At 38.5% G+C, this 27,804-nt stretch overlaps 2 pseudogenes across 1 annotated transcript in view; both read right to left on the bottom strand.

Annotated features, from left to right (window-relative positions):
• LOC149142160 (uncharacterized) overlaps positions 1-15,793 on the bottom strand; it is a 60,414-nt pseudogene extending 44,621 nt beyond the window's left edge. Inside the window, exons 1-3 of the transcript XR_016265093.1 lie at positions 15,603-15,793; positions 15,445-15,452; positions 15,140-15,303 (exon numbers count right to left, since the gene is read on the bottom strand). The product of XR_016265093.1 is annotated as an uncharacterized LOC149142160 (transcript). The remainder of the gene's footprint in view (positions 1-15,139; positions 15,304-15,444; positions 15,453-15,602) is intronic.
• A 396-nt stretch (positions 15,794-16,189) lies between these two features.
• On the bottom strand, positions 16,190-24,366 carry LOC149142159 (putative tRNA pseudouridine synthase pseudogene; annotated as a pseudogene).
• Between the last annotated feature and the right edge of the window lie 3,438 nt (positions 24,367-27,804).

Below are 27,804 nucleotides of genomic sequence, written 5' to 3'. Positions count from 1 at the left end.
CTAGGCTTGTCTCTTCTGTAATCGATCTCAAATTCCAAACCCTTGGATTTTGCAGAGATAAAACATATTTATTTGCACAGGTTTTCATCACCTGGCAAAGAGGGATCTATTTGGTTAAAGGTTGTGATCTCTGATTCAATTTTTTCTTAAATAGGAACTGTTGCAGAAATCGATTTCTTGGGAGGCCTGTTTTCAATTTCTTGAAGAGCGAACCTAAATTCTGGAAATCGTTTGCATCTGGAACATTTTGAAGGCTTAATCTTTGGAAGCTTCTATTTCCTAACCGCAAGCCCTTAGGATTCTCCTCACTGTGCGAAAATCCATGGACATTAGGCCTCTTGAAGGAATTGCGTATCTCTGAAAGGGAAAACTAAGAAATTCAAAACCAATTCGTTTGGAAAAAGTTCAGAATTAAACTTTTGTGGAGGTCATATTAAATTTTGAATGCATTTTATCATTGTCGAAAGCAAAAGAAGGGTTTCTCCTCCTTGATGTCAAATTTTCCTAAACACAGAGCAAAGCATTTTGAAATTTAATTTTTGTCTTTGTAGGCCGCAAACATTTGCAGGTTCTTTTTTTGGATGTATGGCAGCCTAACAAAGCACTTGTTAAGGAATACGAAGTCATATTTGGAAAGATTTTGTTGAGGGGAAATTTCTGTCATTTTAAATTTTATAAAGTCATTAAAATTCTTCCCTCATTATTAAATAGAGGAGGGGGCTTTGGAATTTCATTTTGTAATCTCCTTTGAAGAATTTGAAACCCTCACAATTGTCTAAGGGGTTTATTTTTTCTAACTTTAATAATAATAAAAAAGTTTTTTTAGAGGGAGTTTGGGGTCCCACCCTTGGTATTCTTATCTCCTCTCTTGAAGCCTCTCTTGCTTTGCATTAACCTTTTATTTTCTTGTGTAAATTAGAGTTCACTAACCATTTAGATTTAGTTTCATTATCTCCAATTTGAATTGCTTAAGCGCTTCATCTGATTTTCATCACTAATAGCTTTGGTTTACATTGAATATGTTGAAATTTCTAAGTTTAACACGTCAGAAATTCTTCCTGCATTATCTGGTTTATTTCACCTACTTGTTTATTACTTAACAAGTTATTTAACGATATAAATACTGAAAATAAACACAAATGCAGTCTCAACTCATATACAGATCATCCACTGAAATAATAGACAAACACACAAGGGACACCGTTATTTTTGGACAATCGTCCCTCGACAAACCCAACTTGGGAAAACCAGTGCAATAGATTAAAGTTTTTTATGGTTTTATAGATTTTTTAATTTTCATTTTTACAATATAAAAATAAAAATAAAAAAATATAAATTTTAGCTTTATGCTTTATTTCCAATATAGTTTAGTTTTTAGATTAGTTGTTACATTTCATTTTTTAACTTTTGTTTAATGCAAAAAAATAAAAAATAAATAAATAAATAAATATTTGAAAAAGTAATAAAAAATTTATGGAAAATTCTCTTGTTTGCCAGATCCAGTTATTGTCTCGTTATATCTTTCATGCTGAGATCTAAAATTTTCAAGTCGAGATACGAATACGATGTCTGGTTAATAATTCATGATTCTCATGGTGGTTTAAGGCATTTATCTCTTCAAAATTTTCAGTTGCTGGATATCGTTTTGGTCATTCTAAGAGCATTGTGATTTAGCTGATGATAGATGATTGCTGTTCATGGTCCATATTTTTATATCATTTAACAAGTAATCGTTTTAACCACAATCTCTTAAGGCACTGGTCTGCTAAATTAATCAAATCCATCGAGTGCTTTTTATATCGTATCTCCTGTCTCCCAACCAACTGGTCGACAGTTGGTCTCATCATCTCACAGGGACTACCCCCCTTAGCCGCGGGAGACAGGCTTAAACGGAGGGATCGGGGATCAAGGTGACAGCCCCCGGTCTGAGCGTTGTCGTGCCAATCCGCGCGACAACATTTTTTGGCGCCGTTGCCGGGGACACTTTGTTCTCGGTGTTTCATCGACATTCACCTTCTCATCTTTCTCATCTCTCATTTTGAGCTGGCAAATTCAACCTTTTGGGTTATCATTTGGATCTTTTATTGCCTTATTTTTCGCCATATCAGTAGCATCTCTTCGGTTTGTTTCTTGTTTGAGTGGCGACTCCACTTTCTCATTCTTCCCAGACAAGAAGCTTTCCTCATATCTGCTTGTGGTTACTTTTTGGATCCTAGAATCAGATTCATTGTTCAAGTGGCGACTCCACTTCTTTCATCTCTTAATTTTCTTGAGCAGAAATCTCTTTCTATCATCCATTTGATCCCTTATTGTTCATCATGGATTATTCATTTAAACCATGTCATTTTACTGATAATCTCCATGATCTTCCGAAAGAGGCCATTTCTAAATTATTTAAGTTCTCGGGTGGCGATTCGGTCGCTGTTAGAAAGCATTTAAACATGTTTACTTGTGTAATGATCATATATTGTAGACTTCCTCAGTATAATCATGAAGATTTCAAGATGCGTCTATTCGTCCATTCTTTAGAGGGTGATGCCTTGAATTGGTTTAATAATTTTCCTAATGATTTTTTCACTTCTTTACAAGACATTCTCAATGCTTTTAAAGATAGATATGATAGTCCAAACAGCTTGCCTTCTACCTCTAAAATTGTGCAAAAGAAAGAAAGTAATCTTATAAAAAATCCAGCTGTTGAAGAAAGTTTTCAAGATCAGAATGTGTCATCCACCGGAAATATCGCAGACCAAGTTCATGATAGTGAAAAATCAGGGACAAATGATAGTGAAAGGGAAGAACAAAAGCAAATTATACAAGATCTAATGATGCTGGTAAGAAATATGGAAAGCAATCAAACTAGTCTTATCAATGATGTTAAAACTTTATGCACCCACCTGGAAAAACGTAATAGGGAGTTGGAGGTCACACAAAATCAGCATGCTAAGGAAATTGAGGCCATGAAAACTAAATATGAAACAGAAATTAGAAGCATGCAAAGCAAGATGTCAGTCTTAGAAGAAAATATGGTGACCATGAAAGCTGATCATGATAGGGAAATTGATTCTATGCAAAACAAGTTATTAATTATGGATCATCAGTTGGCTGACATGCAAGCGAATCATAAAGAAGAAATAAATTTCATGCAACATTGCTTGATGGACGTAAAGGAAAAGAATGATAAAGTAATAAAACACATGCAAGAACACCATGCCATACAAATCAGTGCTATAAGGGATGAATGCTCTAGTCAGATGGATGCCATTAGAATACAAGTTCAAAAGATTCAACAATGGTCAGATGATAAGAGAAACTAGGAGCCTTCTCATTTGCCGAAACAAGTTCCATCTTATTATGAAGAGGTCATTAGGTGGTTAATTGAAGGTGATCCGGATAGACTTAAGAATGATAAAGATCAGATGCAGGCTAAAGAAAAAAATATCACGCATACTTCATCTGATAGTTTTGAAACAGAAAGTTCCAGGTCATCAGTAATTCAACCTGCCAGAAAGAAAAAACGTAAGGGAAAGAAAATAAGAAGAAGATTTGATGCATCAGACGGCCGTGAGCAGCTTGATTTTCGGATAGGAAAGAGTCCTACCATATGCAAAATCGGACATGGCACATCCGACAAGCAGCCCACAGATTTGCCTGAAAGCAGGCAAATGCTCAGTATGCACTATATTGAACACATCTGATGCCGTAGGGCATCCTTTGTATCGTATTTCTAACCCTACTCCTTGTTTTTTCCGCATTTTTATTTCTACTTTAGATAATTAATAAATGAAGAGATTTTATCTTTCCTGTGCTTAATGTATATGATGATTTTGGATGGACGCTACTTATTTTTGTGTTGTATGGATGCAGATTCTGGATTCTCACATTCCTGCAAGCAGCAACGTGTCCTCAAGTAGAGCCAGATGTTGACCTCTACTGGTCAACTACCCATGCAGTACACCCCCCTTTTTTTTGCAAAAAGGGGCAGCACCTGACCAGCGTGTCCGTGCCATCCTGCAGTCATCAGCAGCTTAATCATTTTGATTGTAAACCCAGTTTGCATGTATAAATTGTAAATAATCTTAGCAGACATGAGTCGTGTATGTGAATTGCCTAGGTGGACCTAACTTTCTAGTGGTAATCTACGTCCCGGAAGGTTTTTCATCTCACCGATCCATGGATCGGCAAAGTTTTCCTTCAAACCTGACCCCAAAGCCGGGATGGATTTTGTCATTAGAACTTTAGGAGAATCCTAGTGTGTTGATCTGCTAGATTATAGTGGTGTCGCAGAACTGGGTGATTTGTGAGGGTCTATGTTAAAGGGGTTTTCCCCCTTAAGATGTAAATTTGTAAAAGTCATCATGAAATGTGTCTTGAGGGTCGAAAAATGTTGTAAATCCCCTCATGAGTCCTAAGTCCTAGGTCCTAGGTGATGTTTCCGAAGGCTTAGTTCGGCGATCCATTTTAAATTGAATTAGGAAATTAAAAAAATAATAAAAAAATAATAAAAATAAAAAATTAAAATAAATAAAAAAATAATAATAATAAATTAAAAAATAAAGCAAAAACCCTAACTAATAAAATAATAATATTTTAAGTGAATGCATGTAAAATATTATTTTTTAATAAATCGACGGATGAGATCAAGAGATGTCTTGATCCTCATCAACGGTCGAGATCTTTTCAGCATGGATCACTCGAACTAGCCGTTGGAGTCATTTCCTTTAAGTAGGGTGCCAGGGGTCAGTTCAGATCATGGGATCTGTGAGTCTGGTACTGAAGAAGCTCTCTTGTAAATCTGTTTCTGGTTAATAAAAGAAGACTTTGGGGTCCATATCTTGCTGGTGTTACTCTTGGAATGCTGTGAGATTGTTTAAATTTTCTGCATATGTTATTTTCAGCCGTTAATAATAGCTTTTTGTAGAGTATTGTGAGCACAGGTATCTTGTTCACTTGCTAGGGTTTGAGTGCTGTTAGGGTTTCTGAAGTAATGGCAGGTATCTCCATTACTTTTTGAGATCTAGCAGCATTTTTGCCCTCTTTACTGATGGTTGTTTCTGAGCTGTGCAGAAAAACCCTTATTGAAGAAGATTTGGTGGGCATTAGGGGAAGTTCTCGGCTGAACCAGCCAACTCCCACAAGCATTTTTTGTTGAGCCCAGTTGGATTTGATCCTGGGTCTATCATTCAGTTTTATTTTCTAATTTGCATGGGAGATTTCTGAAGTCCTTCACAGTGAAAAACCTGAAATCTTTATTTCTTTAAAATATTTATGTACTTACTGCTGAATCTGGCTGTTAAGGGGCCAAAATCTATAAATTAAATAAGCTGATCTAGGGCTTTGAGTTTTGCTTTTATCAGGTTTAATTAGGGTTTTCCAGTTTTTGGTTTCAGGTGTATTTCTTCCTTGGGTGATTTTGTTACGCCAGCAGTCCTTCCGCACTAAGCTCGAGCACCAGATGTTTGAAAACGAGGCTGCCAAAGTACTGATATGAGACTGAGAAACCTGTGGATCAATAAATCGGCAAATCCGTGGACCCGCATGCCTCTCAAAATTCCCCGCCGTCAACCTGCGCACACACAAGTGACCAGATCTTTCTGCTGTGGACTCCAGATACGCTCAACGTAAGTTCAATTTCTTTCAAAGCGCTGAAGGTAAAGCGTATCTGTCAATCCTTGCGGCTGTGCTTTTCACCATACCCAAATCCGTGAGCCCAGGTTTATTCAACGAATTTTCTCAGCGAGGTAAGAATCCGGGATTTTATGGTGGGTGTTAAGGTTGTTTGAACTCATATGTTTGCAGATGAAAACCTTTTTTTTCTTGCAATTTTGGATTTTAAAGATTGTGTGAACGCGTCTTGCCTTCTGCGTGGTATCATACTGTGTATTTTCGATTGTGCTGAGGGTGAAGCGTATCACTGCATTTGATATGGTGTTTTCTGCCAGCCGGTTTGCCTGAGCCCTCATTCGACCCGTGTGCCAGCTAAATCGCAAACCAAGCAGTTTTTCGATGCACCCAGATTGTAGATAGGCGTGCGTATGATCATCCGCCGTCCGGAACTGGAAACCGCAGGTAACAATCGATTCATCACCGCATTTCCTCGCCAGGATCAGTCAGGTAACCTTCAAGCCGCCTTTCGACTGTGTATAGTTGCAGGTTGTCTTGGGCATGCGTTCATTTTTACGTCTGAGCATGGTTACGATTTTTTTTGTTTTTTCGCGTAATGTTTTATCAGCACATTGTTTTAAATTCATAGATTTTTTTTTTAGTGGTTACGTTGTAGGTTAATGTTAGTTGTTGTTTTGGTTTAGAGCTAGGTTTTAATTAGATTTTAGATTTTAGTGTTTAATTTAATTTTATGTTTAGAATAGATTAAAGTTTTTTATGGTTTTATAGATTTTTTAATTTTCATTTTTACAATATAAAAAAAAATAAAAAAATATATAAATTTTAGCTTTATGCTTTATTTCCAATATAGTTTAGTTTTTAGATTAGTTGTTACATTTCATTTTTTAACTTTTGTTTAATGCAAAAAAAATAAATAAATAAATAAATATTTGAAAAAGTAATAAAAAATTTATGGAAAATTCTCTTGTTTGCCAGATCCAGTTATTGTCCCGTTATATCTTTCATGCTGAGATCTAAAATTTTCAAGTCGAGATACAAATACGATGTCTGGTTAATAATTCATGATTCTCGTGGTGGTTTAAGGCATTTATCTCTTCAAAATTTTCAGTTGCTGGATATCGTTTTGGTCATTCTAAGAGCATTGTGATTTAGCTGATGATAGATGATTGCTGTTCATGGTCCATATTTTTATATCATTTAACAAGTAATCGTTTTAACCACAATCTCTTAAGGCACTGGTCTGCTAAATTAATCAAATCCATCGAGTGCTTTTTATATCGTATCTCCTGTCTCCCAACCAACTGGTCGACAGTTGGTCTCATCATCTCACAGGGACTACCCCCCTTAGCCGCGGGAGACAGGCTTAAACGGAGGGATCGGGGATCAAGGTGATAGCCCCCGGTCTGAGCGTTGTCGTGCCAATCCGCGCGACAACATTTTTTGGCGCCGTTGCCGGGGACACTTTGTTCTCGGTGTTTCATCGACATTCACCTTCTCATCTTTCTCATCTCTCATTTTGAGCTGGCAAATTCAACCTTTTGGCTAAATCATTTGGATCTTTTATTGCCTTATTTTTTGCCATATCAGTAGCATCTCTTCGGTTTGTTTCTTGTTTGGGTGGCGACTCCACTTTCTCATTCTTCTCAGACAAGAAGCTTTCCTCATATCTGCTTGTGGTTACTTTTTGGATCCTAGAATCAGATTCATTGTTCAAGTGGCGACTCCACTTCTTTCATCTCTTAATTTTCTTGAGCAGAAATCTCTTTCTATCATCCATTTGATCCCTTATTGTTCATCATGGATTATTCATTTAAACCATGTCATTTTACTGATAATCTCCATGATCTTCCGAAAGAGGCCATTTCTAAATTATTTAAGTTCTCGGGTGGCGATTCGGTCGCTGTTAGAAAGCATTTAAACATGTTTACTTGTGTAATGATCATATATTGTAGACTTCCTCAGTATAATCATGAAGATTTCAAGATGCGTCTATTCGTCCATTCTTTAGAGGGTGATGCCTTGAATTGGTTTAATAATTTTCCTAATGATTTTTTCACTTCTTTACAAGACATTCTCAATGCTTTTAAAGATAGATATGATAGTCCAAACAACTTTCCTTCTACCTCTAAAATTGTGCAAAAGAAAGAAAGTAATCTTATAAAAAATCCAGCTGTTGAAGAAAGTTTTCAAGATCAAAATGTGTCATCCACCGGAAATATCGCAGACCAAGTTCATGATAGTGAAAAATCAAGGACAAATGATAGTGAAAGGGAAGAACAAAAACAAATTATACAAGATCTAATGATGCTGGTAAGAAATATGGAAAGCAATCAAACTAGTCTTATCAATGATGTTAAAACTTTATGCACCCACCTGGAAAAACGTAATAGGGAGTTGGAGGTCACACAAAATCAGCATGCTAAGGAAATTGAGGCCATGAAAACTAAATATGAAACAGAAATTAGAAGCATGCAAAGCAAGATGTCAGTCTTAGAAGAAAATATGGTGACCATGAAAGCTGATCATGATAGGGAAATTGATTCTATGCAAAACAAGTTATTAATTATGGATCATCAGTTGGCTGACATGCAAGCGAATCATAAAGAAGAAATAAATTTCATGCAACATTGCTTGATGGACGTAAAGGAAAAGAATGATAAAGTAATAAAACACATGCAAGAACACCATGCCATACAAATCAGTGCTATAAGGGATGAATGCTCTAGTCAGATGGATGCCATTAGAATACAAGTTCAAAAGATTCAACAATGGTCAGATGATAAGAGAAACCAGGAGCCTTCTCATTTGCCGCAACAAGTTCCATCTTATTATGAGGAGGTCATTAGGTGGTTAATTGAAGGTGATCCGGATAGACTTAAGAATGATAAAGATCAGATGCAGGCTAAAGAAAGACATATCACGCATACTTCATCTGATAGTTTTGAAACAGAAAGTTCCAGGTCATCAGTAATTCAACCTGCCAGAAAGAAAAAACGTAAGAGAAAGAAAATAAGAAGAAGATTTGATGCATCAGACGGCCGTGAGCAGCTTGATTTTCGGATAGGAAAGAGTCCTACCATATGCAAAATCGGACATGGCACATTCGACAAGCAGCCCACAGATTTGCCTGAAAGCAGGCAAATGCTCAGTATGCACTATATTGAACACATATGATGCCGTAGGGCATCCTTTGTATCGTATTTCTAACCCTACTCCTTGTTTTTTTCCGCATTTTTATTTCTAATTTAGATAATTAATAAATGAAGAGATTTTATCTTTCCTGTGTTTAATGTATATGATGATTTTGGATGGACGCTACTTATTTTTGTGTTGTATGGATGCAGATTCTGGATTCTCACATTCCTGCAAGCAGCAACGTGTCCCCAAGTAGAGCCAGATGTTGACCTCTACTGGTCAACTACCCATGCAGTACACCCCCCTTTTCTTTGCAAAAAGGGGCAGCACCTGACCAGCGTGTCTGTGCCATCCTGCAGTCATCAGCAGCTTAATCATTTTGATTGTAAACCCAGTTTGCATGTATAAATTGTAAATAATCTTAGCAGACATGAGTCATGTATGTGAATTGCCTAGGTGGACCTAACTTTCTAGTGGTAATCTACGTCCCGGAAGGTTTTTCGTCTCACCGATCCATGGATCGGCAGAGTTTTCCTTCAAACCTGACCCCAAAGCCGGGATGGATTTTGTCATTAGAACTTTAGGAGAATCCTAGTGTGTTGATCTGCTAGATTATAGTGGTGTCGCAGAACTGGGTGATTTGTGAGGGTCTATGTTAAAGGAGTTTTCCCCCTTAAGATGTAAATTTGTAAAAGTCATCATGAAATGTGTCTTGAGGGTCGAAAAATGTTGTAAATCCCCTCATGAGTCCTAAGTCCTAGGTCCTAGGTGATGTTTCTGAAGGCTTAGTTCGGCGATCCATTTTAAATTGAATTAGGAAATTAAAAAATAAATAAAAAATTAATAAAATAATTAAAAATTAAAATAAATAAAAAAATAATAATAAAAAATTAAAAAATAAAGCAAAAACCCTAACTAATAAAATAATAATATTTTAAGTGAATGCATGTAAAATATTATTTTTTAATAAATCGACGGATGAGATCCTCGTCAACGGTCGAGATCTTTTCAGCATGGATCACTCGAACTAGCCGTTGGAGTCATTTCCTTTAAGTAGGGTGCCAGGGGTCAGTTCAGATCATGGGATCTGTGAGTCTGGTACTGAAGAAGCTCTCTTGTAAATCTGTTTCTGGTTAATAAAAGAAGACTTTGGGGTCCATATCTTGCTGGTGTTACTCTCTTGGAATGCTGTGAGATTGTTTAAATTTTCTGCATATGTTATTTTCAGCCGTTAATAATAGCTTTTTGTAGAGTATTGTGAGCACAGGTATCTTGTTCACTTGCTAAGGTTTGAGTGCTGTTAGGGTTTCTGAAGTAATGGCAGGTATCTCCATTACTTTTTGAGATCTAGCAGCATTTTTGCCCTCTTTACTGATGGTTGTTTCTGAGCTGTGCAGAAAAACCCTTATTGAAGAAGATTTGGTGGGTGTTAGGGGAAGTTCTCGGCTGAACCAGCCAACTCCCGCAAGCATTTTTTGTTGAGCCCAGTTGGATTTGATCCTGGGTCTATCATTCAGTTTTATTTTCTAATTTGCATGGGAGATTTTCTGAAGTCCTTCACAGTGAAAAACCTGAAATCTTTATTTCTTTAAAATATTTCTGTACTTACTGTTGAATCTGGTTGTTAAGGGGCCAAAATCTGTAAATTAAATAAGCTGATCTAGGGCTTTGAGTTTTGCTTTTATCAGGTTTAATTAGGGTTTTCCAGTTTTTGGTTTCAGGTGTATTTTTTCCTTGGGTGATCTTGTTACGCCAGCAGTCCTTCCGCACTAAGCTCGAGCACCAGATGTTTGAAAACGAGGCTGCCAAAGTACTGATATGAGACTGAGAAACCTGTGGATCAATAAATCGGCAAATCCGTGGACCCGCATGCCTCTCAAAATTCCCTGCCGTCAACCTGCGCACACACAAGTGACCAAATCTTTCTGCCGTGGACTCCAGATACGCTCAACGTAAGTTCAATTTCTTTCAAAGCGTTGAAGGTAAAGCGTATCTGTCAATCCTTGCAGCTGTGCTTTTCACCATACCCAAATCCGTGAGCCCAGGTTTATTCAACGAATTTTCTCAGCGAGGTAAGAATCCGGGATTTTATGGTGGGTGTCAGCCTTCAGGTAAGGTTGTTTGAACTCATACGTTTGCAGATGAAAACCTTTTTTTCTTGCAATTTTGGATTTTAAAGATTGTGTGAACGCGTCCTGCCTTCTGCGTGGTATCATACTGTGTATTTTCGATTGTGCTGAGGGTGAAGCGTATCACTGCATTTGATCTGGTGTTTTCTGCCAGCCGGTTTGCCTGAGCCCTCATTCGACCCGTGTGCCAGCTAAATCGCAAACCAAGCAGTTTTTCGATGCACCCAGATTGTAGATAGGCGTGCGTATGATCATCCGCCGTCCGGAACTGGAAACCGCAGGTAACAATCGATTCATCACCGCATTTCTTCGCCAGGATCAGTCAGGTAACCTTCAAGCAGCCTTTCGACTGTGTATAGTTGCAGGTTGTCTTGGGCATGCGTTCATTTTTACGTCTGAGCATGGTTATGATTTTTTTTGTTTTTTCGCGTAATGTTTTATCAGCACATTGTTTTAAATTCATAGATTTTTTTTAGTGGTTACGTTGTAGGTTAATGTTAGTTGTTGTTTTGGTTTAGAGCTAGGTTTTAATTAGATTTTAGATTTTAGTGTTTAATTTAATTTATGTTTAGAATAGATTAAAGTTTTTTATGGTTTTATAGATTTTTTAATTTTCATTTCTACAATATAAAAAAAAATAAAAAAATATAAATTTTAGCTTTATGCTTTATTTCCAATATAGTTTAGTTTCTAGATTAGTTGTTACATTTCATTTTTTAACTTTTGTTTAATGCAAAAAATAAAAAAATAAATAAATAAATATTTGAAAAAGTAATAAAAAATTTATGGAAAATTCTCTTGTTTGCCAGATCCAGTTATTGTCTCGTTATATCTTTCATGCTGAGATCTAAAATTTTCAAGTCGAGATACGAATACGATGTCTGGTTAATAATTCATGATTCTCGTGGTGGTTTAAGGCATTTATCTCTTCAAAATTTTCAGTTGCTGGATATCGTTTTGGTCATTCTAAGAGCATTGTGATTTAGCTGATTATAGATGATTGTTGTTCATGGTCCATATTTTTATATCATTTAACAAGTAATCGTTTTAACCACAATCTCTTAAGGCACTGGTCTGCTAAATTAATCAAATCCATCGAGTGCTTTTTATATCGTATCTCGTGTCTCCCAACCAACTAGTCGACAGTTGGTCTCATCATCTCACAGGGACTACCCCCCTTAGCCGCGGGAGACAGGCTTAAACGGAGGGATCGGGGATCAAGGTGACAGCCCCGGGTCTGAGCGTTGTCGTGCCAATCCGTGCGACAACACCACCCAACAAAGATTTCTATCTGGCAATAATACCTCTCTTCGGAAGCAGATATTCAGCAAGTCTGCCCCACGAAAATCCTTCCAGCGCTTCTCGAAGGCTATACGTCAGCCCTGTTGGCCTCTGCATAGCTCTGGAACCCCCTGCGTCAGCCCTCTGTCTCTCTGTGTCAGCTCTCTCGCCTTCTGTGTCACCCACGCAGGCCCTGCTAGCCTCTGCGCAGTCTCTCTGGCCTTCTGCATAGCCTCCTCAATCACTACGCTGGCCTTCCAACACTATCTCTGCCTCTCTGCTATGTACTCACTGCCCCTCGCTGCAACTCAGATGACTTGTTCGAATTTTCTCAACAAACCTCGCTCTAGAAAATCAAACTGACTAATCAATCTTGGTGCATCTCCAACTAACCCTCAAGCCTCCTCTTATACTTTTCTTGTTGAGTCTTCAACGGCCAAGATTAAGTCTCTAATCAACGGCTAAGATTAGATTTGGCTTGATCCATGTCATTTAGAACATTCTCACTCAGTTTTATATTAATACCCATTAATATTTTAATTTTCCTAAGTTTAGACTTAGGAACTCCATTAAAAATATTAATTATTTTAATATCTCTCTAACCGGGTGGAATTTCCCCAAACCATTTCTGGGTCTTGAAGATCTCATGTGCTTTAGCCTCTCCATCAATTTTCATGGCTAGAGCACATCCGATGCTACCCCAAATCAACAGAATAGCATTTGCTTGGCTAAGAGATCTCAGTTACTTATGTACTGAAGTTATCTCTCATCATTTGAAAAGCTACTTGTGTGATATAACCATACTTGCTCTTAAAACATTCTTAAAGGATAAAGGATACATTTTAAGTAAAGTAACATTACAAATTTAATCAATAATTCATTTCACATTAAGACAAATTGGGTTATTTCTCTAACATTTTGTTTCTTTGAGTAATATTTATATGTTTCATTAATCCTTGTATAAGCTAATCTTGTGCTCTAAGCATTTATCTCATATCTTGGCACTTACTTCTTGGAAGCAAATTGGCATCTTGATTCCTTTGAACCAACATTGAATATCATTGATATATCTTTAAAGCCATTGCATTTAGGATCTTAACTTGCATCTTAAAATTTACCTCCACGCATAAGCTTGGTTTTATAGAAAGTTTTAAGGCCACCTTCTTCATCTAATTTGAGAAGCTAGACCCTTACTCAACAGTCGAAACAAGTGACGTCATAGTTCTCTTGTGGGCAATCCCTTGTAAGGACAGAGGCACTTGGGACATTAGAACTCCAGGGTTAATGAGGCCTTAGCCTCCTTTCCCTAGACTTCTTTCTAGAACCTTGTGTAAGACTAGTTTCTAAACAATTGAGGAGAAGGATTCGTCTAGATTAGGCATTAACTAAAATCAACCAAGATTTTATACTTCACCCAGTTTTGTTTTGCATCTCAACTTTCTAACTTTCTATTTCTTGCGGCATATTGATCATTGTGGGCATTACATTTTCCTTGCAATATTACATTGGCATTCTTGTGGTTGTCTTTTATTTCCCTACTCATTGTTTATCTATATTGTCATACTTTACTTGAGTATCTATTTTGAAGTACAAGTTATATGTTACTGCAAGTTGTAATTATCTGTGCATACTTTGAATATTGTGTCATTTTTCTTGTACTAACATCTCTTTCGTAGCATTGTTGTTATTGGGACTTGAGCATCCATTTACTTGCAAGTATCTTAATTGAGCATTGATAAGGCACTGGTCTATCATTCACAAACTATATTTGCCATATTGATCTTAATTGAATTCATTTATATATCTCATCGCTCATAAACATTTACACTTGCTCTAATTAACAATCAAGTCAATAATAATAATTGCCTTGCCCTTTAGATCTCCTTAGTCTCCTAGGACTTGTTGTTCCAACAAGTTTCCTCTTCCATCCATCTTTAGGGACTACCCCCCTTAGCTTGTCTAGGAGAGAGCTTAAATGGAGTGAGTAAGGTTCAGAGTGACAGCCCTGACTTTGAGCATTGTGCCTTAGGTGTACACTTTAGGCGACAACAAGCCTAACAATGGGAAACTAGACAACCACAAATGATTTCTTTGTCATGAATGTTCTTAACACCAATGTTGTATTGGAAGTTCAGTGGCTCTAATCCATGGGGTTCTACACCACTAATTATAGGGAGATGGAGATGGAGTTCATGGGACCAGAGGGCAAGAAAGTGATTTTGGGAGGCATGCACACATATCCACCAAAAGTGGTATCATCAAACATGACAGAGGCAGAACTAAGGCATGTGGACATCAAATTGGCAATGGAGTGTCGAAAAACAGATAGGGGATCAATGGATCAGCCACAATAGTATCCATGAAGCAACAAAACCTGAAGCTTGTTGCCTTTAATGTAAAAATACACAAAAGGTATTTGAAATAACAATTTATTATATATAAATTGTACAAGTGATAGTTCAATGTTACAATTAGAGCCTGCTTTATATACCTAGGCAGGTGTCCCTTTATGAACGGTCGTGTCCATTGGGGACACACATCTTCACTAAACTAATCACTAATTAATCATTGTTTTGATGTAGTGTTATTATCTATTTTTACATAATTTATGTTCATAACATTGCCTTCCTCTTCAAAAAGCTTTGTCCTCAAAGCTTCTTGATGAAAAGACTTGATTTCTTATCTGCTACAAATGTCTTCTCCACTTCCGCTAATAATTTCTTCATTTGAACACGTCAATTTGGCATGTGTAATCATTGATAGTACCACCTTGGGATTAGGGTTGTTCCATTTTTATTTTTAATAATAATAATTTTTTTTAATATATATATATATGTGTGTGTATATATATATATATATATCATAATATTTTTTTTCAATTAAGTTAATTTTAATTATATAATCGAACTATTATGAAACTATAAATATATATATATATATATAGTTTTTATGTATAATCCAAGGGAAGTCACATCGTTGATTGTCACGTTGTTTGACCGGAAGTCACGCTCTTTGGCAAAGGTCACGCTGTTTCGCAGCGATCGTGTTCCCATTGTATCTGTGTTTGCCAACTGCATACCAACCGCTACATCTTCTGGCGCAAGCTTGATTTCCTCACACGTCATAGAATCCAAGTCTGCAAGGTCAAAACAAACAAATCGAAAATCGTTAATAGGGTCAAGGTAAAGAGGGTAAACTCAGATATCCTTGCCGTTAGTGAACGTAGCATCGGCATCTACAAGCCCAGGCTAAACAACATGCCCAAGTTGATTTATACGAATACTCCTGCAGAAGCAGAAAAACATACAAGGCTTTTCTGGATTTAAAGCGAGTACTGCCAGATATGGCTACTTCGTGATAGACGCCTCACAAAACCAAGTTATGAAATAGTTTGAGGAAAGCAAGTCGTTCCATTGCTTGCACACAATTCGATACCTATACACAAATTGCACAGGAAGCCAATAGAATATATCCATATGAAGATCTTGCGGCAATTCGTTCCACCTTGCGGCAAATACAAAAGTCGTTGATTCAATTTCCATATTTTTTAACCCAACCAGATCAACAAAGAGTCGATAACAATTCATGACAGTATAATTTGAATCTTTCCTGCTGTCATTTTCCATGGTTACACTTTTAGTGTTTGTCATTGAACTGTATTCTCCTTCTCCAATTCCTATGCGGAAGTCTATTTTCTTTTTTTCTAACTTGTATAATATTCTCTTGCTTGCATCATTTCCACCCTTTATTTGAACTTCCTTTGATTTTCGTCTAGATCTTTTCTCAACCAAAGAATTTGCTCTGGATATTTTAATAACACTCTTGGGTGAACACTTTCTGTACTGTGCACAGATAGTGTAATTGCGAAAAGGATACCTCCCCTCAAATAACTACAGTGTTTCTCTGAATTCCTTGACATGGCTCTGTATTTCTTCAGGACTGCTGGAATTTCTAATGCCTATAACTTCAGCTGGAAGAAGATACACATATTTTCGACTATTACATTCATTTCTTGCATCGAATCACTTATTGAAAGTCCTTATGTTGTATGGAAGATGCCCGTTGATAACATCTGCAAGTGCCATACCATCTGGATCTTCCTCCCATGCACCATCAGGAATCTCCATTTTCATTGTTATTACTGTAGCCAGAGAATGTACCCCTTTGTCAATTCGATTTCTCCTCTTCCATCTGATTTTATGTAGATTTCCATAGTTACTCTCAAGCATTCCTCCCGCCTTGAGAATAGCATTTTCCAATTCATCCTCAATTGTCATTGTAGAAACAGTCTCGTTGAATTTTCAGACCTTTGTAATTAGTCCCAACATAACCAACACGCATTGCCACCTTCCTCGTAATGGGTTTCCACCTGGTGTAATTATTTGAAGAATTATCCGACTTTGCTTCGGTTGAATCTGGTTTTGCTTTAATGCTAGTGCTAGAGTTGCTAACACAGATAGTCCGAGGCAAGGACAATATGATAGGAGAGATTTTGAGAAAGGTGAGAGGTCTGTTATTTCTTTGATAATGAGAGATCTTGGAAGGTAACAGTGAAAACGAATTTTTGGCAAGCCCCTCTTCACAACACTTCCACTGTAACTACTTGTGCTATCTAAATTTGACTCATCTCCAATTTCATTATCATCCCAATTAAACCCTTGCGTTTTGTACATTGGACTGTCTTCTCCAATTTTCTCAGAATGTAGTGATTCTCCCTCATTTTGTTCATGGTTTTCTTCCTTCTCTTTCCCATAATCCATTTTTTTCCCAAATATGTCATCTTCATAATTACTTTCAAAAATATCTTCTTCTTCTTCTTCTTCCATATTTTCATCTTCATCATCATCAATGTCTTCTTCAACATCTTCCTCGTTGTTATGATATTTTTCATCTTCTTGTTCCTCAAGATAGTCCACATCCACCTCATCATTTTGATCAAAATCTTATTCTCCTGCTTCACCTTGTTTCGTTTCTTCACCATCACTATCGTCTTCCTCTGCATAACTTTTCTTTAAACATGCTGTAACTTTTGCACATGATTTTTTTAATCGCTAAAATGCTTCTTGAATTTTACTAAATTGCTCAACGCATTCAGGACGTAAACATAATGGCATATTGTGCGGTGAACTACGTTCAAAGACTCGCATGATTATATTGTGCGCCATGGCTCTGATACCACTGAAGCAACAAAACCTATAGCTTGTTGGCTTTAACGTAAAAATACACAAAAGGTATTTGAAATAATAATTTATTATATATAAAATGTACAAGTGATAGTTCAATGTTACAGTGAAGTTCTTCTTTATATACCTAGGCAAGTGTCCCTTTATGAACGGTCGTGTCCTTTGGGGACACACCTCTTCACTAAACTAATCACTAATTAATCATTGTTTTGATTTAGTGTTATTATCTATTTTTACATAATTTATGTTCATAACAATCCAATAGAACTTTTGGCTCTATTGCAGAAGCATCAGAAGGTTTTAGAAGACATTCCCCCAAGAAGACCTCTTGATAAAGGCTTTGAGCACATTATCGAGCTAGAAGAGGGCGTTCAGGCTATTATTACCACCTTGTGCCAACATCCAAAGGCCTACAAGGATGAGATCGAGAAAGCAATCTAGGAGCTACTTACATTGGGCCATATCTGCCCTAACTCAAGCCCATTTGCATCATCAGTGGTTTTGGTGAAAAAGAATGACAGGATCTTACAGATGTGCATAGGCTACAAAGCCTTGAATGAGAAGACCATTAAGAACCAGTACCCAATCCCTAGGATCACTGAGTTGATGTATGAGTTGAGCAGAGCTACGGATTTCTCCAAGATAGATCTTCGCTCAAGGTGCCATCAGATTCAAGTTAGGGAGAAAGACATTCCAAAGATCGCTTTCCAATGCCATTATGGGAACTATGAGTTTTTGGTTATGCCCTTTCGTCTAATCAATGCACCAACCATCTTCAAGTCTTGCATGAATCATCTTTCACAAACAGTTGTGTAAGTTCATATTGGTTTTCTTTGAAAATATCTTGGTGTATAGCAGGACATAGGAGGAGCACTTGCAACATTTGGATGAGGTGTTGAGGATTTTAGAGGAGCACTAGTTCTATGCCAAATTGTCCAAATGTGAGTTTGGGTTGACGAAGATGCTCTACTTGGGGCATGTGATTGGAGGACAGGGAGTGCAAGTACACCAAAAAGATACGAGCTATTATTTGTGAAATTTTTATCTATTGCAATAACTAGAAATTATTCTTCTAACTGAAAATCTAATTATGCAGTTTATTTGCTACGGCAAACAACGAATAAAATCACAATTGCAATTTTCACCATTAAAATACTAAAAACTAAGAAATTCTAGCACACACAAGAATTTTTATATGGTTATTTTTGGACAATTGTCCCCGGAAAAGCCCAATGTGGGAAAATCGGTGCAACAAATGAGGGTTTTATTGTTATTCTTCCGCAGCAATTCTGAGTATAATAATTTAGATGCCCAACTGGAAATCTACTCTGAGGAAAATAATGGAAAAATTATCGTGAGAATTTTCTCTCACCCAAGAGCTATTTTCTGCCTCTGAAATTGCCTTCCTAGCCTCTACGCTCAGCTCCCTGCGTCACCCTCTGCATAGAGCTTACGCTGGCCCTCTAAGAATTTCGACCTTCCTTCCTTTGCCTCTTCTGGGAACTGGAAACCTTCCTCCTAGAATGTTGTTTCCCTCCTCTTCCACCTACTACTCACCCTCTAGCTCTATCCTCTCTGTTGACTTGCCTACTGAGAAAATCGAACTGCTTGGGCAACTCAGTAACTGCTCTAGTGTATTCTCCATCACCACATCGATCTCCTCTTATAATCGACTGTTGGAGCACCAACAGCCAAGATTAAAACTTAATCAATGGCTAGGATCATCTTTGGATTGATCCGTGTGAGTTTCTAAATGATTCTCACATTATCTCAATTAATACTAATTAATTAACCATATTCCCTAAGTTTAGACATAGGAAATATTTAAAAACCAGTTAATAATCTAATTGAGACACTTCTAGGCGGCATTTCCAAAAACGATTTATGGGTTTTGGAGATCTCATGTATTCTAGCCTCTCCGCCAAATTTCGTGGCTAGAACACATCTGATGCTACAAAAACTAATACTCCCACTTAACAAGGAATGTGTTCTAGTGCTACTGCACACCCTGTCTCTGCATCATCTCTTGTCACGTTGGCCAACCACTGCGCAACTCTTATATACGATGTATCTGTGTTGCTGCTGACATTGCCATACTGCTGCCAATGCTGCATCTGCACTGCAATTCCCTCTCATCTGTCGCTGCCGCAACTGAGAATCATCCAAGGTAATTTGTCCCTGCTACTGAAACGAGTTCTCCACCATACCCATTTGTTCTCTAAAATAGACGAACTTAGCTCTCCCTAGAGCTTTCATGAGTATATCTGCAACTTGCTCTTCTGTGGGAACATACTGTAGCTGGATTGCTCCACATTGTACACAATCTCTAATGAAATGACACTGAATATCGATGTGCTTCGACCTGTCATGAAACACTGGATTCTCAAAGAGCTTTATGCAACTCTGATTATCACAGTAGACACTGGTCGCCTCCATCCTCTGCTTGAACAAGCTTACTAGCAGCTTCGGAAGCCATATAGCTTCACACGTAGTTGTGTTCGCTGTCATATACTCTGCTTCTGCAGAGCTCAGTGCTACTGATTTCTGTTTCCTACTACACCAAGAAGCCATCCCTGATCCAACACTGAAGCAGTACCCGGAGGTACTTTTCCTTTCCACTGAATTGCCTGCCCAATCTGCATGTGTACCCACAAAGTTTGACGTCATCCTCTCAAGTATATCTCAATCCATAATCGACTGCGTCATGAACATACCTTAGAATATGTTTCGATGTTGCCCAATGTACCCTCTTTGACTCTACCATGAACTAAGTTAGGGCATTGACTGCGAAGCAGATATCTGGCTTAGTGTTGACCAAATACATGAGAGATCCAATAAGTTGTCTATACAAGGTGGGGTCGACATCCTTGTCATCTGATGCATCTATCTTCTTCTAGTTGGTTATCATGGGCATAGACATGGGTATGCAATCCTGCATTCTGAACCTCTTCATAATATTTGTAGTGTATCTTCCTTGCCAAGGGAAGATAATCCTAGGAAATAATGCATCAACCCCAAATCCTTCATGTCAAATTCTGCTACCAAGTTCCTCTTACAGTCCTCTATGAGCCCCGATGATCCTGTCAAAAAGAGATCATCCACATACAAAACTACAATGAGTAGTTCACCCTCTACCATCAAATAGTAAAGGTTGGGATCCATGTCACTCTTGACGAATCCCATCTACTGCAAGTAGTTGTATATCCTACCCAGGGTTGCGGGGGAGCGCCTCCCCCCCCGAATCCACTCCCAATTTGCGCTCCGCTCAAGAACTACCTCTCATACACACTCCCGAAATCGCTCCCAAAGGGAGCAAATTTAGGGAGTGCGTTGCCTTTAAAAAAAAATCGCTCCGTGGTTTTGAGGGAGCGATTAGGGGAGCGATCACTCCTTAACCGCTCCAGGAGCGATTTTTTAAGAGGGGGAGCAGTGAGTGATCGCTACCGACCACTCCCCCTCTTAAAAAAGCGCTCTTGTCGGTGCCGAAAAAGGTCGTGCGGCCGAAAGAGGTAGGCGAAGACCGGCAAACGAAGAGGGAGAGGAAAGGGAGGGAAGGGGAGGGGGAAAAGGTTAAAAAGACCCTCTCCCCTCCCATTATTCACCCATTTTTCTAAGTTGGAGAGCGCAAGAGAGAGGAGCTTGGACGAGATTGCAAGGGAGATTGGAGCTTGGGGTTGAACAAAGAGGTAGGATCTACACTCTAATCTACCATATTTGTTTTTTTATGTTCATTGCTAAATAAAAAATCTCTATTTCGCATTCCCATTCCTCCAATTTTTGCAGACTCAAAACTTCAAACATCGTGGCTATATGGCTTGGCATTTTCTTCTTGTTGGTTCCTTTTTTAGTTATTATGGTGTTCGAGAGTAGAAGAAGGAGGGTTGATCATGATGAAGATGTGGGTTATAGTGGATTCGATGAAAACCCGAAAGAGGAGTACCTTGGTGAGGAGGAAGAGAGTGGACATGATGAGGCCTCAAAAATTAAACAAGACCAAACCCCATTGTGGAAATATGTTACTAGGTCTGAAGCGGGGAAAGGGAGTGGAACCACCAAATTTACATGCAACCATTACAACAAAACTTACACAGGTCCATACACCCGTTACCTCTGTGGGAAAAGGCCACGGGATGGAGATAAACCAATAGGAATCAAAGCTTGTGTAAATGTGTCAGCAATATAAAGAGCCAAATAGATAAGTGAAGAGGAGGAAGCCCAATACAAATCTAAAAAATCAAAGGGTTTCTTTGAATATAGCTCGCAATCACATGCACAAAGAACTCCTTCAACGTCCTCCCATGGTAACAGATATGGAGGCACAGAAGCAAATATCTCTTTAAGGCGTAGAACCATATCATATTTCCTTGACGAAGGGTGTAGGAATGATGTGGATTCAAAAATTTACCGGTTTCTCTATGCATGTGGGATACCATTCAATGTTCTTCGCTCACCTTATTGGCATGAAATGGTTTTTGCCATAAATGATGCCCCCAAAGGATACAAGAGCCCTGGGTATGACAAGGCTAGAATTGTTGGACTTGATCATGAAAAAGCAAAAATATCACATTCTTTGAGTAGAATGACAAATTCTTGGACTGAGCATGGGGTGTCCATTGTATCTGATGGATGGACAAATGTAAAAGGCAAGTCATTGATAAGTGTTCTTGTTGTGTCTGTTAGTGGTGTCATCTTCCTTTCAGCATATGATTACTCAGAGAAGTTCAAGACCAGCATCAACATTGCAGAACCATTACTTGAAAACAATTGAACGTATTGGGCCATACAATGTCATCTAAGTCATCACTGTAATGTTGCTAATTATAAGGCAACAGGAGCAATTATTGAGGATAAATACCCCAACATATTTTGGTTTGGGTGTTTGGTTCACAAAATGAACCTTTTGATGCATGATATTATTAAGAAAAAAACCCAACAATACAAATGGATTGGTGATTTGTACAAGAGAGGCAAACAAACGATAAAATTTGTTACAAATCATAGCAATACCCATGGGTTGTTCTGCAGTCACCCAATATTGGAGTTGTTGAAGATTGCGAAGACTAGATTTGCTAGCTATTACCTCACCTTCAGGCGCCTTTTGAACATAAGAGAGTCATTGGCTAGCATGGTATCAAGTCCACACTGGCAGGTATTAAAGGACAAGGCTACAAATGCAGCTAACAAGCAAGGTTTTGAACAGGTGGAGGAGACCGCTCTTGATGGTCTGTTTTGGGCACGTGTGAGGCAAGTATTGCAATTCACCAAGCCCATTTATAGCATGATTCGTTTTGCAGATACAGATAAACCAGTGATTGGGGAGGTGTATGAGCAGATGGATACCATGTTGGGGCAAATAAAAGATATTGTTCAGGAAGATGATCCCAACTTGTATACAATGATTCACAATTGTGTGTGTACACAGTGGAATAAACTTAATGTTCCACTACATGCCTTGGCATATATCCTTATGCCAAAATACTACTCTCCATCTTGGTTGGGCCAACCTGCACCTGGGGGTGGGGTTAGGGCCAAACCCCATACAAATCCAGAGGTACAAGAGGGATATATGAAAGCATTAGACAAGCTAGTCCCTGATAGGGAGGAGTGTGCTAATCTGCGTCTTGAATTAGGCAGATACTTCAATTGCACTAGTTTGTTTGGTTCTTTGCATGCAATGGAAGATAGACACAGATCCGATGCTCTCAATGGTGGGAAGCATATGGCAGCATGGGACTTTTGCCAAAATTGGAAAAAAAAGTTCTCACAGGTTGTAAATACTTCTTCTGCAGAGAGGTGTTTGAGCACCTACAGCTTCATACGTAATGTGAGAAGAAACAGACTTAATGTAAACTAAGCAGAAAGCTTGGTTTATGTGCACTACAACTTGAGGTTGTTGAGACATTATTGTGATCAAGCTTATGAGGATCCAACATATAAAATTTGGGACAACCACCCAAAGGACGATAATTTGGAGGATGACACTATACATCTTAAAGAATTGGAAGTAGAATTTTTGGGAGATGATGATGAAGCAACAACAACCATGCCACCCCTATCCAGTAGCAATGCCAGTGCTTGATTTCCAACTATTGTTCCTTTGTTGTCGCCACCTCCATCTACATCCTCACATGGAGGGCATGTTCCTTTTGGTTCTGGTCGTGCGACTATGGGGGAGGAGACTCCTAGAAGACCACCAATACCATGACCTGCTCAGAAATTAGACATTTCTCGTGGCAAGAGGCCCAAGAATTAGCAATAGATAATAGATTTACTTGCCTTTTCTAGTTTCTACTAGTTTTAATAACTATTGACTCTTTCATATTTATTAGGATATTTTTTGTAAACAATATATGACAATTTAAGTTTGGAGTTTGAAGTTGGCAATTATAACTCATTGGTAATGAATTATGAATATGATGCTTCGTGAAAGTTGAAAGTCATTTCATTTCATGTTAGATATTCTTTGTTGTAATGGTTACACTTAACTTACAAATACGACTTTGCTAATCAATGATGATAAATGTTATATATTGAATTTTGAAAGCTTCAAACTTTAAGATTGATGAATCATGAGACTGAACATGTTGTATGTTACTAACTTGTGGACATGGCTGATGAAGATTATAACTTCTAGATGATTGATGTTATATGGTTCAATCTATGTTTTGATGCTTTTTATATCTAATTCATCATTCTACATGCTTTTGTTGACATATATGCATCAAAATATAAAAATATATATATTATATAAAAATCGCTTCCCGAATCACTCCCAAACCAGGAGCTTCTGAAAAAGTCGCTCTCGCACCCGCTTTTGCTCCCGCTCCCAAGTAACCTTGATCCTACCATGCCATGCCCTGGGAACCTGCTTGAGTCTATATAGAGCTTTCTTCAATCTGCACACATGAGTGTGCCTCTCATGAGTCTCAAAGCCCTATGGTTGTTGTATGTACACTTACTCCACTATCACCTCGTTCAAGAAGGTTGTCTTGACGTCCATCTGGTGAATCTGCCATCGTATCTAGGCTGTCAGGGATATAACTAACCGGATAGAAGCGTACCTAGCAAGTGGGGCGAAGGTCTCCTCATAATCTATCCCTTCTTTTTGTGCATACCCCTTTGCCACGAACCTAGTTTTGTACTTTTCCACACTGTCGTTTGTCGCATATTTGATCTTACAGATCCATCTAGAACCTACAATTGATCTGTCTTCCAGCCTTAGCACTACCTCCCAAACATCATTCGTCATGATAGAGCTATACTCTTATGCCATGGCATCTACCCACACTTGATGTTGTGCGGCCTCCTGAAAGCCAAAAGGTTCTGCAACCTCAGCCACCAATACTTGGAACCTGTCAGGTTGTCTGCATTGTCTTTTGTTCGTCCTAGGAGTTCCAATAAACTCCTTTGCATCTCTCAATGTTTTACGAACCTCTCCGCTGACTCGATCACTAGTCGTGGGAGGTTCAACCAGCTCCTCCCCATCCTGCCTCTGTTGCTCCGTCTGCTGAGAACTCCTCGGATTTCCTGCACCTGAGGAAATGTTGGTATTGGTCACAGTACTAGATCCTTGTGACTGTCCTCCTACATGTCCCACTGGTTTCCCCTGTGACTACCCCTGCTACTAGACCAAAGGAGCTTTTGTTGACTGATTCTGATCACCCGCAGGCATCTCACGAGATCACCTGAAAGGTCGGTCCTCCATGGACTTCACGTCTCGCCTTACTACAATCTTCCTATTGCTAGGAATGTAGATTTTATATGCCTTTGAGATTTCATTGTACCCAACTAAGAACCCCTTCTCTAGAGTCTGATCCAGTTTGGTATGTTTATCATCTGCCACGTGGCAACAAGCAGCGCTGCCAAAAATTCTAAAGTGGGTAACTTCTGGCTTCATTCCTGTGAAGACTCCTTCTGGCATTTTGTTCCCCAATACTCTATGAGGAATCCTATTCTAAATATATACTTTCGTGTTACATGCTTCTACCCATAGAAATTTGGGTAGATCCTGGTCATATAACATAGCCTTTGTAGCTCCAAGAATGGTTCTATTTTTCTGCTTCGCTACACGATTCTGTTATGGATTATATGGAGTTGTCCATTCTCTCTTAATGTCTTCCTTTGCACATAAATTTGTGAGGTCTTTATCAATATATTCTCCACCATTATCTGAGCGAAGCACCTTGATCTTCTTCCTTGTCGCATTCTCCACGAGAGCCTTAAACTCTCTGAAACGATCGAAGACCTCTTCTTTGGTCTTCAAGAACTAGATCCAAGTTTTCCTCTAATGGTCATCAATAAAGATGAAGAAATATTCGGCACCACCTAAAAGCTCTAGTGGACATTGGGCCGCAAATATCTGAATGTATGAATCCTAACATGCCATCAAGTCTTCTATCACTTCTTGGAAATGTTGCCTTAGCATACTTCCCAAGTACACATCCTTTGCACACATCATCGTGTTTCGTGCCAAGTTCTAGAACCACTGTTACAATTTCTCTGAGCATCCTGAGTGCTCCATGGTGTAGATGTCCCATTCTCCTATAGCATAACTCATTCAACTCCTTCCCACTACTATTGTCACTGCCTATTAGTGCCATTGGAGAACCAATCTGTAAGCTACTAACCAGTACAATCTGTTACTTTGAACTCCAATCTATCTTACCTTTTCCAGCTTGGGTGTTTGACATACACTTTCTTCCCTTCGAAGTGAATATCATACCCCTTATCCTATAACTGGGATACTGAAATCAGGTTCATACCCAATCCTGGCACATGCAATACATCTGTAGCGTTGGTGCTTGCTCCTGACTCCCTCTAAAAATCTATGGTACCTCTCCCTACTAGAGTACATTTCGTTTTGTTTCCCATAGTAATTTGGAAGTCCATCTGCTCCTCTTTGTAGCTAGAGAAATATTCTCTAACCCCTGTCATGTGAGTTGATGCTCCATTGTCTATATACCAGACTCCCTGTGAAGTTGATCCTACTAAGCAAGCAAATTCGTCCTCCAATCTAGAAGATAAATATGAAGTCTCATGAATGTTACTTCTATCCATGGTTATGCCGAAGAATTTATAGTGTGCTATTCCTCTTTTCCACCCCGACACTAGCTCTGTTCTAGCAAACTACTACAAAGCCCTCTACGCCTAGCTAGAGATCTATCCAACGAAGGTACTGAGTTGCTCCCTCTACCTCTGGAATCACTCGATCTAGAAGGATCGAATTTTTCAACCCCTCTTAGAAAAATTGGTCTTTTCTCAAGCAACTAGGCCCCTTGGCAAAATACTACGCTGCCTTTGGGAATTTCGACCTACCACCCTTGCTGAGCAATAAATTTCATTTTCCTCATTTTTCTTACCTCTCTAGTTGATCAACTTTGCTCTGATACCATGCGAAATTTGTATCTATTTTAGCAACGTCAAATTATTCTTCTAACAGAAAATTTAATTATGCAGTTTATTTGCTACAACAAACAACGAATAAAATCACCACTGCAATTTTTACCATAAAAATACTGCAGAAAATAAAATGCTGAAAACTGAGAAATTCTAGCTCACACGCAAGAATTTTGACACTATTATTTTTGGACAATTGCCCCTGGAAAAACCCAATGTGGTAAAACCGGTGCATCAGATGAGGTTTTTATTATTATTATTTAGCAGCAATCCTGAGTACAATAATTTAGATGCCCAAATGGCAATCTAATTTGAGGAAAATACTGGTAAAATTATCATAAGAATTTTCTCTCAGCCCACAGCTATTTTATGCCTCCGAACTGCCTCCCTAGCCTCTGCGTTGAGCTCCCTGCGTCACCCTCTGCACAGAGCTTACGTTAGCCCTCTGAGAATTTCGGCCTTCCTTCCTTTGCCTCTTCCAAGAACTGGAAACCTTCCTCCTGGAATGCTACTACCCTCCTCTTCCACCTGCTACTCACCCTCTAGCTCTATCTTCTCTGTTGAGTTGCTGCTATTGAGAAAATCGAACTACCTGGGCAACTGAGTATCTGCTCTGGTGTATTCTCCATCACCACATCGATCTCCTCTTATAATCCATTGTTGGAGCACCAACAGCCAAGATTAAAACTTAATCAATGGCTAAGATCATCTCTGGATCGATCCATGTGAGTTTCTAGATGATTCTCACCTTATCTCAATTAATACTGATTAATTAACCATATTCCCTAAGTTTAGACTTAGAAAATATTTAAAAATCGATTAATAATCTAATTGAGACACTTCTAGGCGGAATTTCCAGAAACAATTTCTAGGTTTTGGAGATCTCATGTATTCTAGCCTCTCCACCAAATTTCATGGCTAGAACACATCCGATGCTACAAAAACTAACATTATTGAGAGGCCAACCCCGAGGATTGTGAAGATGTTGAAAGGATTCTTAGGCCTCTGCACATATTATAGGCAGTTTGTTAAGGGGTTCTCTCAGTTGGCAGCACCTC

This window comes from Pinus tabuliformis, chromosome X (assembly GCF_031772625.1).
Source record: "Pinus tabuliformis cultivar Carrire ecotype Pingquan chromosome X, CPIR1, whole genome shotgun sequence".
In the NCBI taxonomy this organism is placed as follows: domain Eukaryota; kingdom Viridiplantae; phylum Streptophyta; class Pinopsida; order Pinales; family Pinaceae; genus Pinus; species Pinus tabuliformis.
The sequence above is the reverse complement of the archived record's forward strand: the minus strand, read 5'-3'. Positions and strand labels throughout refer to the sequence as shown.